Raw genomic sequence first — 13100 nt, 5'->3', positions numbered from 1 at the left:
CCATCACAACTTTCAGCATTGCTTCTCTCTCTTCGACAGAGTCCATCCTGCCGTATCACTCCCCTTCTTGTTTCCCTTCTTTTTTTTTCACTCTTTGATTGTCTTAATGATGGGATACGTCACATTGCCTGTTCCTTCTAGAATTTAAAAAGAGTCATTTTCCCCTAATTTTTTTTAGCACCAAATGGAACACCTATCAAAAGAACACTCCTAGAATGGTATTGGTAATGCGATCCAGATTCACAACTGGGGTCGGCGATTAGGATGCTACTTGTCTTTGGTGGTTGTAATACGACGCGGACACCATGTCCGATCCGCGCGTCTACATATGCGTGGCTGCCTGGGCGTCGCCCTGTTCACCGGTTTAGCAAAACCGAATACCAGCCCGTGCCCAACCCAGATGGACCCGTCCACCCGGTTTCTAGCGTGGGTTGGAAATGTGAAGCCAAACAAGCTGGCTTGCATCAAGCAACCTACAGGTGATCTATTCCCATCCATGAATCTGCCATCACAAGCACAAAAGCAAGATTCATTCATGAGGGAGGAAGAATTCATTGTTCTGGAGCCAACGCGGTCATGTGAACTTTTACTTATTAATTTTTCAGTCTCCATGTTGAGACCTGCAACACTCATGCACAAACTCTGATCAGTAGACATATCTTAATTGCACTAGCCTTGCCAAATTGACATCCGGAACAAAACTGAGCAGACAAGATCATGAATAAACCACGTCGTTTAAGCACCAAGATAGAACACAAGCTACTCATTGTAACAAAACACAAATTGAAGCCATTTTTCCTGGTAAGGATGCAACAAGTAACAGGTTAATTACACCCTGCAGAAAAGCATCTTCTTGATGGGGGCACGAACAGAAGCATCATATTTCTAAAGCACAAAATAGAAGCTGGAATCCTAACATTGGAGTGCCATGTCTCTGCAGGAACGCACCTTGTTAGAAATTGCTATCCTTCAAACTCAGTGAAATCTGAAACAAAAAAAAAGGCAAGTTACATAAGTTTGTTTTAAACATAATTGAAGTCAAACAAAGCTACCAAGCTGCTATCAAGTATAACCTGAAATAACTATTACCAGCATTATTGCCAGCTGCAATTATTGTCAGTACAATACCCGACTACTTGACAAGTGAATCTGATAACACATATATCTTATTTGCTGTCTAGACTTCGTTGCAATCTGAACAATTGGATACTGACCTGTCTTTTTCAGACAACACATACAATATGTTCAGTAAGGACGCAAGTCCATTTTAGCATGCATTTCAGGACTCGTAGCTGAGAAATTGTTGGATACAACAACAAATGGACTGATGTGGGATTTCATCATCACAAATAAAGAATGGATTGAATCTTGCACCCATTTCTTTCTTTGCAAACTAAATCTAATCTCAATCTGAGCTAGGGTTCATAGCTGAAAACAATCCATGACACAAGGAACATATATGAAAAGAGTAATGGACCTTGTTAGCAGAGGTCTCTATGGGAAGATGCGGTGGTGAGTCCACATCCATGTCTAAGCAGCCAGAACCATAGATGCAATAGCTACCTTCAATTCTCACGCTGCCTCGACCGCTCGAGGCCTCGAGCGAGACCGTCGCGCGACATTTTCGTCCCGGCCGCCGGGCGTCGCCGCCGTCCGGCGCAGACGCAGCAGCGGCCGCGGTCTGCCGCAGCCGCCGTCCGCCCCCGCAGTTGGCCGCCGAAGCGCAGCCACCGCCGCCTTGTTTTTCCTTTGGATATATTGCTGTGTCGTGGTTTTGACGGGTCCGACCGGAAACCAAACCAGTCTGTCGCTTCCATCCTGTCGCTTCCATGGTATGGTCACACTGGTCCGGCTCCAACCCACGCTAGAAACCGGGTGGACGGGTCCATCTGGGTTGGGCACGGGCTGGTATTTGGTTTTGCTAAACCGGTGAACAGGGCGACACCGGACCAGTATATTTTCCTTGGGCTGGTCCGGAAACAAACCAAAACCCGGGAAAACCAACCCATGAACAGGGCGACCTGGGCGTCCCCATAGCACACGCACGACACACCTGTTGTACCTAGTACTCGCGCGACTCTGCATCCCTCGCGCTCGAATCGGTGCTGCCGACGACGACGATGAACACCGGCGGCAACTCTCTGCCGTCGCAGTCGTGCCCCGACGGCGCCAAGCGGCGCGTGTGCTACTACTACGACCGCCTCATCGCCGGCGTGGACTACGGCGAGGACCACGTCATGGTGCCCCGCCGCGTCGACATGGCGCACGCGCTCATCCGCTCCTACGGCCTGCTCGGCGACATGGCCCGCCTCCGCACCAGGCCCGCCACCGACGCCGAAATCTCCGCCTTCCACGACGGCCGCTACGTCGGGCTGCTGCGGGACCTCACCCGGAGGCCTTCGGCGCCGGCGGCGAGGTCGCGCGCCGGGCCAGGGGCTGCAACGTCGGCGCGGTCTCTGCGGACGGCCGCTCCATCGACAACCCCCCGTCGCTGGCCTCTGGGACTACTGCCAGCACTACGCCGGAGGGTCGCTGGCCGCCGCGCGCCAGCGATTATATTCTGAATCATTCTCCACTATATTATGCCATTGACCATCAATTTGTGCTCACCCGATTCTGAATTTTACTTGTTCGATGCACGTAGATGGCGGTTGCAATTGGTAAGCACATCACCGATGACATACCGGCGCACTGCTACGACGGGTACTACCGGGGACAGGGCTACAAGCTTCGTTACCCGATGGACAAGAATTTGAATAACAATAATACAGAGAGCTATGTGACGCGCACCAAGTGTACAGTCCTTCGAAACCTCTCTGAGCTCGAGGCCGTGCCGAGTGTCGAGTTCAAGCAGCCTGCTAGGGGGAGGATCGACACCGAGGCACTCTTCCACAGGCCTCCCCCACAGGAGGATGACGAACCCATGGAGAGGCTGCACCGGCGGTGCGGCGAGATGGAGGAGCATGGATTCTTCACGGAGCTGGGGAAGCAGCAGCCTGACCTGGCCAAGGACGACAATGGCAACCATCACCATGCACATCGGCCGGAGCCGGTAAAGAAGCATCGGTTCGGAAAGGTTCACATAGAATACCATGCGCATGAACATGTATTCTGACCTCTGCTTAAATCATCTCGCATGTACGTGTAAAAATACTATTTGCTTCATGAATGACGACTACCTACCACGTTGTACATATAGGACTTCTTAATAAACAGTAAAAAAGAACGAAAAATATACTGTAGAAGCGCTCAGCTCAAACATACTTGCAGTTTATCTAATTATCAGCAAAAATTTAGAAGGGATGGGGTGTCATTTAAGAATATCAAACTTTACAACTTTACAACTATTAATTATACATATAGGAGTGTTTAGACTTTGTCATATGATATTTACGTTAAGATAATCGTAATGACTCTCTCAATAACTTTCACTATATATTTAGGAAAGGAACGTCAAGTTAGGGTATTACAGGAGCCGTCCGTGTTTTATAATCATGTAAAATGGAACTGGGGAAGCAACTGTGTGAGCTGTGAAGAAAAAAGTCCATGTTCTGACATCCCTTTCATGTAAACAGGGTGTCATTCGTTTTCGATTTGTGTAATTGAGCTGGCATTGTGCGAAGTCCAATAAAAGTGTAAACTATGGGGCTGAAGGTCAATTCTTATTAACATTCTGGACACTCGGTGAGTGTACAAATCTGACTATGGGGTTGTTTGGATTCAGGGGCTATACTTTAATCCTTATCATATCAAAGAGAATCTTACTGTTTTAAAGTATTAAATAAAGTCTAATTGTAAAAATAATTGCAGAACTCTGAGGCTAAGCTGCGAGACGAATCTAATAAGATATATTAATCCATAATTAGAGGATGGGTACTGTAAGAGCAACTCCAGTGGAGTGACTAAATTTGAGTGACTAAAACTTATTTTAGTCACCCACTTTCCAAGTTTAGTCACTTAAAATGTAGTCTCTACTCCAGCAGCACCGACTAAGAGCAACTCCAGTGGAGTGACTAAATTTGAGTGACTAAAACTCATTTTAGTCACCCACTTTCCAAGTTTAATCACCCAAAATGTAGTCTCTACTTCAGCAGCACCGACTAAATAGACTAAAAAATAGTGGGCCTTATTTTTGGTAGCCTAAGTAGAGGGTGATCAAATTGAGGGGGTGGGAGAGGAAATTTAGTCACCCTCTCAATTTAGTCACCTAAATAGAGGCCCTGCTGAAGATGGAAATATGAGCAAAATGACTAAAATGTGGGTTTAGTCACCCAAATAGAGGCCCTGCTGGAGTTGCTCTAACACACTGTAGCAAATCATGAATTAATTAGGCTCATTAGATTCATCTTGGAATTAGCACTCATCTGTCAAAAAAATTATAAACATATTTTATTTAATACTCTTAAATAGCAAGATTGTCTTTGATGTGATTGGAGCTAAACTTTTAGCCTATGAAAACAAACAAAGTCTATATATAGTTATATTTCGGTGACATATATACTCCCTCCGTTCTCAAATATGTGATAAATCTGAGAATGGAGATAGAATATATGAATATGAATACGTGTTAAGTTAACCATTCTCTAAATGGTAGAAATGGTTTCAAATTAAAATTTTCAGCAAATTTAGCCAAACAGTCTTGCTACCATGTCCCGTATGAGCTTCATAGTTATCCGTCTCATCAAAATGTAAGGCATTTTTTAATTTTATTCTAAATCAAACTTTTCAAAAAAAATTTATGAAAATAAATATAAAATCCACATTACCAATTAAAATCACTATTAATAATCTGATGTAGATGTGGTGCAATTTTATGAATTTTATTAAAATTAGTTTAACATAGAACAAACTTAAACATCTCACGTTTGGAAACAAAGGGTCAATTTCAACATAGTGGGAATCTTACGATGTTGAAATCGCAGCAATTGCGTCAATAAAAAAGATGGAATCAATAAATACAAGGAGCCGGGAATCTTTATTAAAAAATAGCATGCTCAAGGTGAACCGACACGTGGAGTCTGAATAAACTTACAACAATAGCTAGACTAGAAATAATATATCACATATCATATTGGAGTTCCAAAGTTAACCTAAAGAAATAGACAACTACGTAGCCAAAACCAGTTACCACACCCAAAGAATGTTCTATCAGGTATCATATACCACGAATACTGCCACCAGACAGAGCACATGATCTGGAGGTAAAATTCAAAGAAAATGACCAGTTTCAAACAACGCGATTGACTAGTGATTGACCAGACCCATATGTACATGGGCCAGTTAACCTGATTGGACACATATGGAAGTGTAAATAATGTTGTTCAAAACTTATGACACCGATCAGGTACCTTTTTCTAATGAAGTTGATTGACTAGTAAGCACCTTAGCTACTACCTCACAACAGTCAGGTTGATCTCTTCCAAGCCAAGTGATAAAGCTGTGAAAGAAGCAAAGAAAGCATGAATAAAACAACACTGCCATAATAAAATTGTGATAGAAACAATGAAAGCATGACCTAAACCAATTGTGCTTTAGCCAGAAGTTGGTAGCTTTATCTGAACATTGCAGATATGCATTATTAGCTCTACCTGACAGCGGTGACTATAAATAGGACATTTTGCTCCACATGTGAACGGCAATCGATCGACAATTAGCTACTCTATGCTCTCCGTTCTATTGCAGCGACTTCTCAATGCCATCAAAAGATCAACCAAATCAGCTAAGATGAGATATTGGAGAAAACTAAAATGCCGGGACAAGGTAAGCGGCTTCTGCTCGGTCAACGACATCGTGCTCGCCATCGACGAGCTCGTCGGGCACTTCCGGCGCGTGCTGTATGTGGACATCGACGTGCACCACGGCGACGGCGTCGAGACCGCCTTCGTCGGCTCCAACCGGGTGATGACCGTGTCCTTCCACCAGCACACCGAGGGAGCACGTCGTCGAAGGGGACTGCCGGCTCCGCACCGTGAACGTGCCGATGAAGAAGGGCATGGACGACGAGGGGTACCGCCGGCTGTTCAAGCCCATTATGAGCAAGTCCTGGCGGCTGGCGGAGGCGATCATGATGCAGTGCGGCGGCGACTCGCTCTCCGGCGACAGGCTCGGCCAACAGAACCTGTCCATCTCCGGCCACGCCCGGCGCGTTGGCTTTTTGCGGAGTTTCAGCACGCCGCTGCTGCTCCTCGGCGGTGGCGGGTACACCATCAACCACGTCGCCGCTTGCTGTTGCTACGAGGTATTTATATACTCCGATCTACCACCAAATAAGAAATTTCAAAAACTAAGTCTCTTATACTCTGAATCATTCTCCATTATATTATGTCATTGATCATCAATTTGTTCTCATCTGATTCTGAATTTAACTTGCTCGACGCACGCAGACGGCGGTTGCCATCGGCAAGGCAAGAAGATCACAGACGACATACCGGCGCACTGCTACGATGGCTACTACCAGGGACAGGGCTACAAGCTCCAGTACCCGGTGGACAAGAATTTAAACAACGACAATACGGAGAGCTATGTGACGCGCATCAAGTGCGCGGTCCTGCGAAACCTCTGCGAGCTTGAGGCTGCGCCGAGCATTGAGTTCAAGCAACCGGCCGGCGGCAGCATCGACACCGAGGCACTCTTGCACAAGCGCCCCCCGCGGGAGGACGACGACCACATGGAGAAGCTGCACCACCGGTGCGGCGAGATGGAGGAGCGTGGCTTCTTTATGGACCTGGGGAAGCAGCAGCTCGATCTGGTCAAGGACGATAGTGGCGCCCACCGCCATGCGCATCGGCTGGAGCCGGTGAAGAAGCACCGGTCTCGAAAGCTTCACATCCAATACCATGCGCATGACCGTGCATTGTGTTCTAACCTCAGCTTAAACCATCTGTAAGAAACATTGCAGAATGCTGGCATGACCATGTAAAAATCACTTACCCTCTTTTTTCCCTTCTATTTTTTCACTCATTGATTGTATCGCTTGAGCGCCAAATGGAACACCTATCAAAAGAACACACCTACAATGGTATTGGTATTGGTTGATTGACCGATTCTAAATTTGAAAAACCAAAAAGTAAAATTCCAGATCTCTTATGTTCAGGCCAAAAAGTAAGATGGGGCAATTCTTTTTAAACGAAATCTTTTTTGAATAGAATGATTAGCCCTGTGTTTTATTTTTTTCTAGAAAAGGAAGCCGTCGGACTACCCACGTGCAGCACTTTCCTTTTTTTTTAACTACGTGCAGCACTTTCCTAAAACAATAAGTATAGCGGAGTCCCTATTTTTTTCCATGCAAGATTCCTTCCTGGGCCTAGCTTCACAGATGCGGCAAAACCCTCCGTTTCCATCGGGCCAGGCTGAAGCGAGCGCACGCGCTGTGCGGGAGCAGTGATAGCGTGCGAACAAGGCGACCAATCATCGGATCCGCTTAGCCATGCTGTAATATCCAAGCAACAAATCAACTGGCCTTTGCATGGTGTCGGCCTTGCCAGACCGAGCCTGGCTCCGTGGCTCGGTGGTGCGGGGCAGGCTGGCGGCCGGGCCATCCGACAAGGCGAGGAGCGAGCAGAACCAACGCAGCTGCGTCTGGAGGCCTGCGCGGATGCTCGGGCGCACGGTGGCTAAGGGCGCGGCGGCCCCCGGTCACCCGGAGGCCGACGGCCAGCGGCCGATGCGGGCACGCAGGCGGCAGCCCAACGCGGCGACGCGAGCGCGCGGAGGCCGTCGGCCCGATGTGGGACATGCAGCAGCACCAGGCAAAGCGGGCGCGATGGCGCTGGAGCCGAACCCGCGTGCGCCCAACCAGGCAACCAGCAAGCGAGTCTACATTCCAAATCCTGTTTCTATACTAAAATTGAGCAAATTGATTTATAAGATTTTTTTAGTCTATAGATATTAGACTAGAATTACTCAACGAAAAGGACAAGATATTATACGCGATCTTCAAGAAATGAGGAGTTGTATCCATTTCCATTGCCTGGAAATAGTGCAGGCATATTGTTGCATCCAATTATAATTTATCACTTCCTAGTATTGATGAGACATAATAGACTGGTATTGGTAGGCGAATTGGGGATTTACTACAAATCATACAATTTAGCGCGAAATTCTACAAGCTCCGCCACTACCTGCTAGTAAGCATCATAGCTACTACCTCACAATAGTCAGGTTGATCTTCCAAGCCCAGTGATAAATTAAAGCAGTGAAAGAAGCAGTGAAAACATGGACAAAATAACTGTCATGACAAAATTGTGATAGAAACAATGAAAGCATGACCAAAACCAACTGTGCCATGAGCCAGAAGTCGGTCGCTTCATGTGAACATTGCGGATATGTATGGTTCTCATCTCCAAGAGTTTGCCATATTTTATTTGGTATATCTTGTGTTTTGCCAACTTCTAAAAAGATATGCTAAGTAAAAAAAGAGCTTATCTCCAACAGTTTGGCATAATTCACTTGTCAAATCTAGATCTAACTTACATCAGGAACCCTGAGAGAGAAACAAAATTATATTTATGCCCTTCCACCTCTTGAAAACTTAAATCAGGAACCCTTCTCTGTTATTTATTTCTTTTTTCACCCTCCCACCTGACTAGAAATCACGATGCCAACCGCGCGCCGCGCCCGTATATTTACGCGCTGGAGGCTGGTTTTTCCCAAGTTGTCAAAAATTGTCAAGTCTTTTGCCAAACTGTTGGAGTAGTATTTTTAATGTTTTTGCCAAAAATCAAAGATGGCAACTCGATTTGCCAAACTCTTGGAGATGCTCTTAGCTCTACCCGACAACAATGACTATAAATAGGAAATTTTGGTCAACATGTGAACGACAATTGATTGACAATCAACAGATGTATGCTCTCCATTCTCTTGCACTGGCTTCTTAATGCCATCAAAAGACCAACCAAATTAGCTAAGATGAGATATTGGAGGAAACTAAAAAGTTCAACACGCGAGGATGATTACTACCAAAGCCAGGGCTATAGTCTCCTTTACCCGGTGGACAAGAATATAAGAACGACAACACGGACTCGAGGCCACGCTGAGCCTTGAGTTAAGGTGTGTCGGCTTTATGCAGAGTTTCAACAAGCCGCTGCTCCTCTGGCAGACCATCAACCACGTTGCCGTTTGCTGGTACTAGGTACATACATACTCCGATCTGCTACCAAATAAAAACTTCCAAAAACCAAATATGAAATTCAAGTCCCTTATATTTTGAATCATCCTCCATTATATAATGCCATTTATCATCAGTTCGTGCTCACCTGATTTTGAATTTAACTTGTTCGATGCACACAGACGGCGGTCGCCATCGGTAAGGAGATCGCTGACGACATACCGGCACACTACTATGATGATTACTACCGAGGACAGGGCTACAAGCTCCGGTACCCGGTGGACAAAAATTTGAACAACGACAACACTAATAGCTACGCAACGCGCACAAAGTGTGCGGTCCTGCGAAACCTCTCCGAGCTCGAGGCCGCGCCGAGCATTGAGTTCAAAGACCCGGTTGGCAGGAGCATCGACGCCGAGGCACTCTTCCACAGGCGGCCCCCGCGGGATTATGACGACCCCATGTGTCGGATTGCTTATCTGGCAAGTCCACCAGGGGTATGCCCGGCGGTAGATTTGTAGGTGAAGGGGGGATTCCGGAGCCAAGAGTTAGATGGTTGCGAGATGACGCTAGGGTTTAGACAGGTTCGGGCGGCTCGGGAGCGTAACACCCTACGTCCTGTGTTTTGTGTATTATATGAGCTAGACGACGATGAATGATCAGATTGTTTTCTATGGGTCTCCTCACGGCGCCTTTATAGGCCAGGTGCCGTGGGTTACAACTTACAAGTAAGGGATGATATCTACTCGGGTTGTTACATGGAATTAGGTCGGTTGAGATCCCTAGATACCCGAAATCCATATCCGCGCTTTTGATCCTGATCCTCGGAGGAATCTTCCGACATCCAGCCAATTGCCTGTCCGTCGGGTAGTCGTGCAGAGTGGCCCTGGCCGAATAGGTACCCAGTCGGGAGATAACTACTCGGCTAGTAGGTACCCTGGTGTACCTCCGTCACCATGGAGAAGCTGCACCGGCGAGATGGAGGAGTGTTGCTTCTTCATGGAGCTGGGGAAGCGGCAATTCGACCGTGGAGAAAATGGTGGCCACCACCATGCGGATCGGCTGGAGCCGGTGAAGAAGCGCCGGTCCGAAAAGCTAATTCACAATCAATATCATCTGCATGACTGTTGGAAAGGACTGTCAAATTAGGGTATTAGGAACCATGTTAATCACCAGAACTGAAGTGAAATGGAACGAATTGAGCAAAATTGTAAAGAAAAACCAAAATTCATGTAAACGGGGTGTCATCTTCATTCTCCATTTGTGCAAATGATCTGGCATTTATAGAAAAGAGTGTAAAACATGGGGGTTGAAGGTCAATTCTTAACATTCTGGACGCTTGGTGAGCGTACAGATCAAATATAGTTATATGAATATGGATACTTGTTAAGGTAACCGTTGCTCTAAATGGTCAGCAAGTCAGCAGAAATGGTTTCAAAATAAAATTTTCAGTAAATTTAGCCAAACAGTCATGTTATCGTCGCCAGTATGAGATTTCATCAAAATGTAAGGTAATTTTTAATTTTATACTAAATCAATATTTTCAAAAATAAAAAAAATTGCAATTGCAATTAAATCCACAATACCTATTAAAATCAGTTTAACTTAAAATAACCCGGTGGACAAAAATTTGAACAACGATAACACAGATACCTACGTGACGTGCACGAACTGTACGGTCCTGCAAAACCTCTCCGAGCTCGAGGCCGCGCCGAGCGTTCGGTTCAAGGAGCCGGCCGGCTGGAGCATCGACACCGAGGCACTCTTCCACAGGCGCCCCTGCGGGAGGATGACGACCCTATGGAGAGGCTGAGATGGAGTTCTAACCGAGACCCATATGTACATGGGCCAATTAACTGATTGGACACATGAAAGTGTAAATGAAGTTGTTCAAAACTTCTGATCAAAACTTATGACAACGATCAGGTACCTTTTTCTAATGAAGTTGATTGACTAGTAAGCATCGTAGCTACTACCTCACAACAGTCAGGTTGATCTCTTCCAAGCCCAGTGATAAAGCTGTGAAAGAAGCAAAGAAAGCATGAACAAAACAACTCTGCCATAATAAAATTGTGATAGAAACAATGAAAGCATGACCTAAACCAATTGTGTTTTAGCCAGAAGTTGGTAGCTTTATCTGAACATTGCAGATATGCATTATTAGCTCTACCTGACAGCGGTGACTATAAATAGGACATTTTGCTCCACATGTGAATGACAATCGATATCGATCGACAATTAGCTACTCTATGCTCTCCGTTCTATTGCAGCAACCTCTCAATGCCATCAAAAGACCAATCAAAATAGCTAAGATGAGATATTGGAGAAAACTAAAAAGTTCGACACGCTAAAAGCAGATCCTATGTGTCGAGTTCATGAGGCCGGCCGGTAGAAGCATTGACTTCGAGGCGCTCTTCGACAGGTGGCCCCCACGGGAGGACGATGATGACCCCATGTAGAGGCTGCACCGACGGTGTGGCGACATGGAGGAGCGCAGCTTCTTCATGGAGCTAGGAAAGCGGCATCTCGACGACAGAGAAAATGGCAGCCATCCCCATGTGCATCGGCCGGAGCCGGTAAAAAAGCACCAAGTCCGGAAAGCTTCACATTGAATACCATGCGCATGACCATGTATTATGACCTCTGCTTAAATCATCTGTAAGAAATCTTACAAAATGATGGCATGTCCGTGTAAAAATACTATTTGTTTCGCGAATCATGGGTACCTACCACGTTGTACATAGCTCTTAATAAACTGTAACAAGGATTGAGAAATATACTATAGGAGTGCACAGCTCAAACATACTTGCAGTTTATCTAATTATCAGCCAAAATTTATAAGGGACCGGGTGTCATTTAAGAATATCAAGTTTTAAACTTTACAGCTATTATTAATTATACATAGGAGTATCTTTGTCATATGACATTTACGTTAAGATAATAGATGTCATTAAAATTAGAATCATTACATTCTCAATAACATTCACTATATATTTAGGAAAGGATCGTCAAATTAGAGTATTATAGCCGTGTTAATAATCACCAAACCTGAAGTAAAATGGAACGGGTGAAGCAACTGTGTAGAAAGCAAAGGAATAAAAAGTTCATGTTCTGACATCTCTTTTTTTTTTGAAAAAGTCCATTTTTGACCATTTAACTCTTGTCTGGGTTTGGTTTTGGCCATTGAACTCAAAAATCGGGTATCTTTGATCACTCAACTATGAAAACCGTTTATTTTTTAAACATCAGTCTGTTTTGGAGGACGGTTTCGTTGATGTGGCTGACATGTGGCAGTGGGGCCCACATGTCAGCCTATTTTTCTCTCTTCTCTCTCATCTGTTTCTTCCCCCCTTCTCTCTCTCCGAGCCCCTGCTCGCGGCTCCCGACGGCGCAGCGCGGCGCGCGGAGCCTGGCTCCTCCCCGGCGGCGGCCCACTCTCCTCCTCCTATCTCAGCGCGGCGGCGAGCCCGGCGGGGTTGGCGCGCACGGCAGGAGCGGCGCGGCCACCGTGGGCCCAAGCTCCTCCACCAGCGCGATGTGGAGGCGCCTGCTCTCGGCCGCCGCCTGCCGCCCGCAGCAGCGCCCTGCTCCGGCCCGCACTCGGAGGTGGGGGAGCAAGACTCGTCGCCTCACCCCGTCCAGCACTCGCATGCGAGCGCCGCCGCCGCCACAGTCGCACCCCGCCGCCATCCGGCCAAATTCGCCCAAACCACCTTGCCCTCTTCCAATTACTCGCACGTGGAGCTTCCCCGTGGCCTCCCCGACCTCCTCCCTGACTCATCCCGGCCGGCCATGCGCTGAACCGGCGTCCACCGGCCATCCACCCACCGCGGCCGCCATGGATGAGCCGCCGAGCTCGTTGCCGGCCACCTGCAGCCCGTGTGCCTAGAGGCCGACGGGCGCACATGATGCGCCCGGCCTCGCTGAAGCTCCCTAGCCGGCCCTTAGCCACCCAGCCCGTCGCCGTCGCCGTCGCCGGTGAGCCCAAGCGCCA

The 13100-nt window shown here is 46.9% G+C and overlaps 1 long non-coding RNA gene and 1 pseudogene across 1 annotated transcript; one reads left to right on the top strand and one right to left on the bottom strand.

Annotated features, from left to right (window-relative positions):
* Window positions 1-947: 947 nt before the first annotated feature.
* Window positions 948-1530, bottom strand: LOC120710646. The gene is made up of 2 exons (XR_005689969.1): window positions 1129-1530; window positions 948-985 (listed from the first exon to the last, which is right to left on the bottom strand). It is a non-coding gene; the product is annotated as an uncharacterized LOC120710646 (long non-coding RNA).
* Window positions 1531-2120: 590 nt separating this feature from the next.
* Window positions 2121-11565, top strand: LOC120709893 (annotated as a pseudogene).
* Window positions 11566-13100: the final 1535 nt, after the last annotated feature.

Source organism: Panicum virgatum, chromosome 5K (assembly GCF_016808335.1).
Source record: "Panicum virgatum strain AP13 chromosome 5K, P.virgatum_v5, whole genome shotgun sequence".
Classification (NCBI taxonomy): Eukaryota; Viridiplantae; Streptophyta; class Magnoliopsida; order Poales; family Poaceae; genus Panicum; species Panicum virgatum.
Note: the sequence above shows the minus strand (reverse complement) of the source record. Positions and strands in the feature narration are given on the sequence as shown.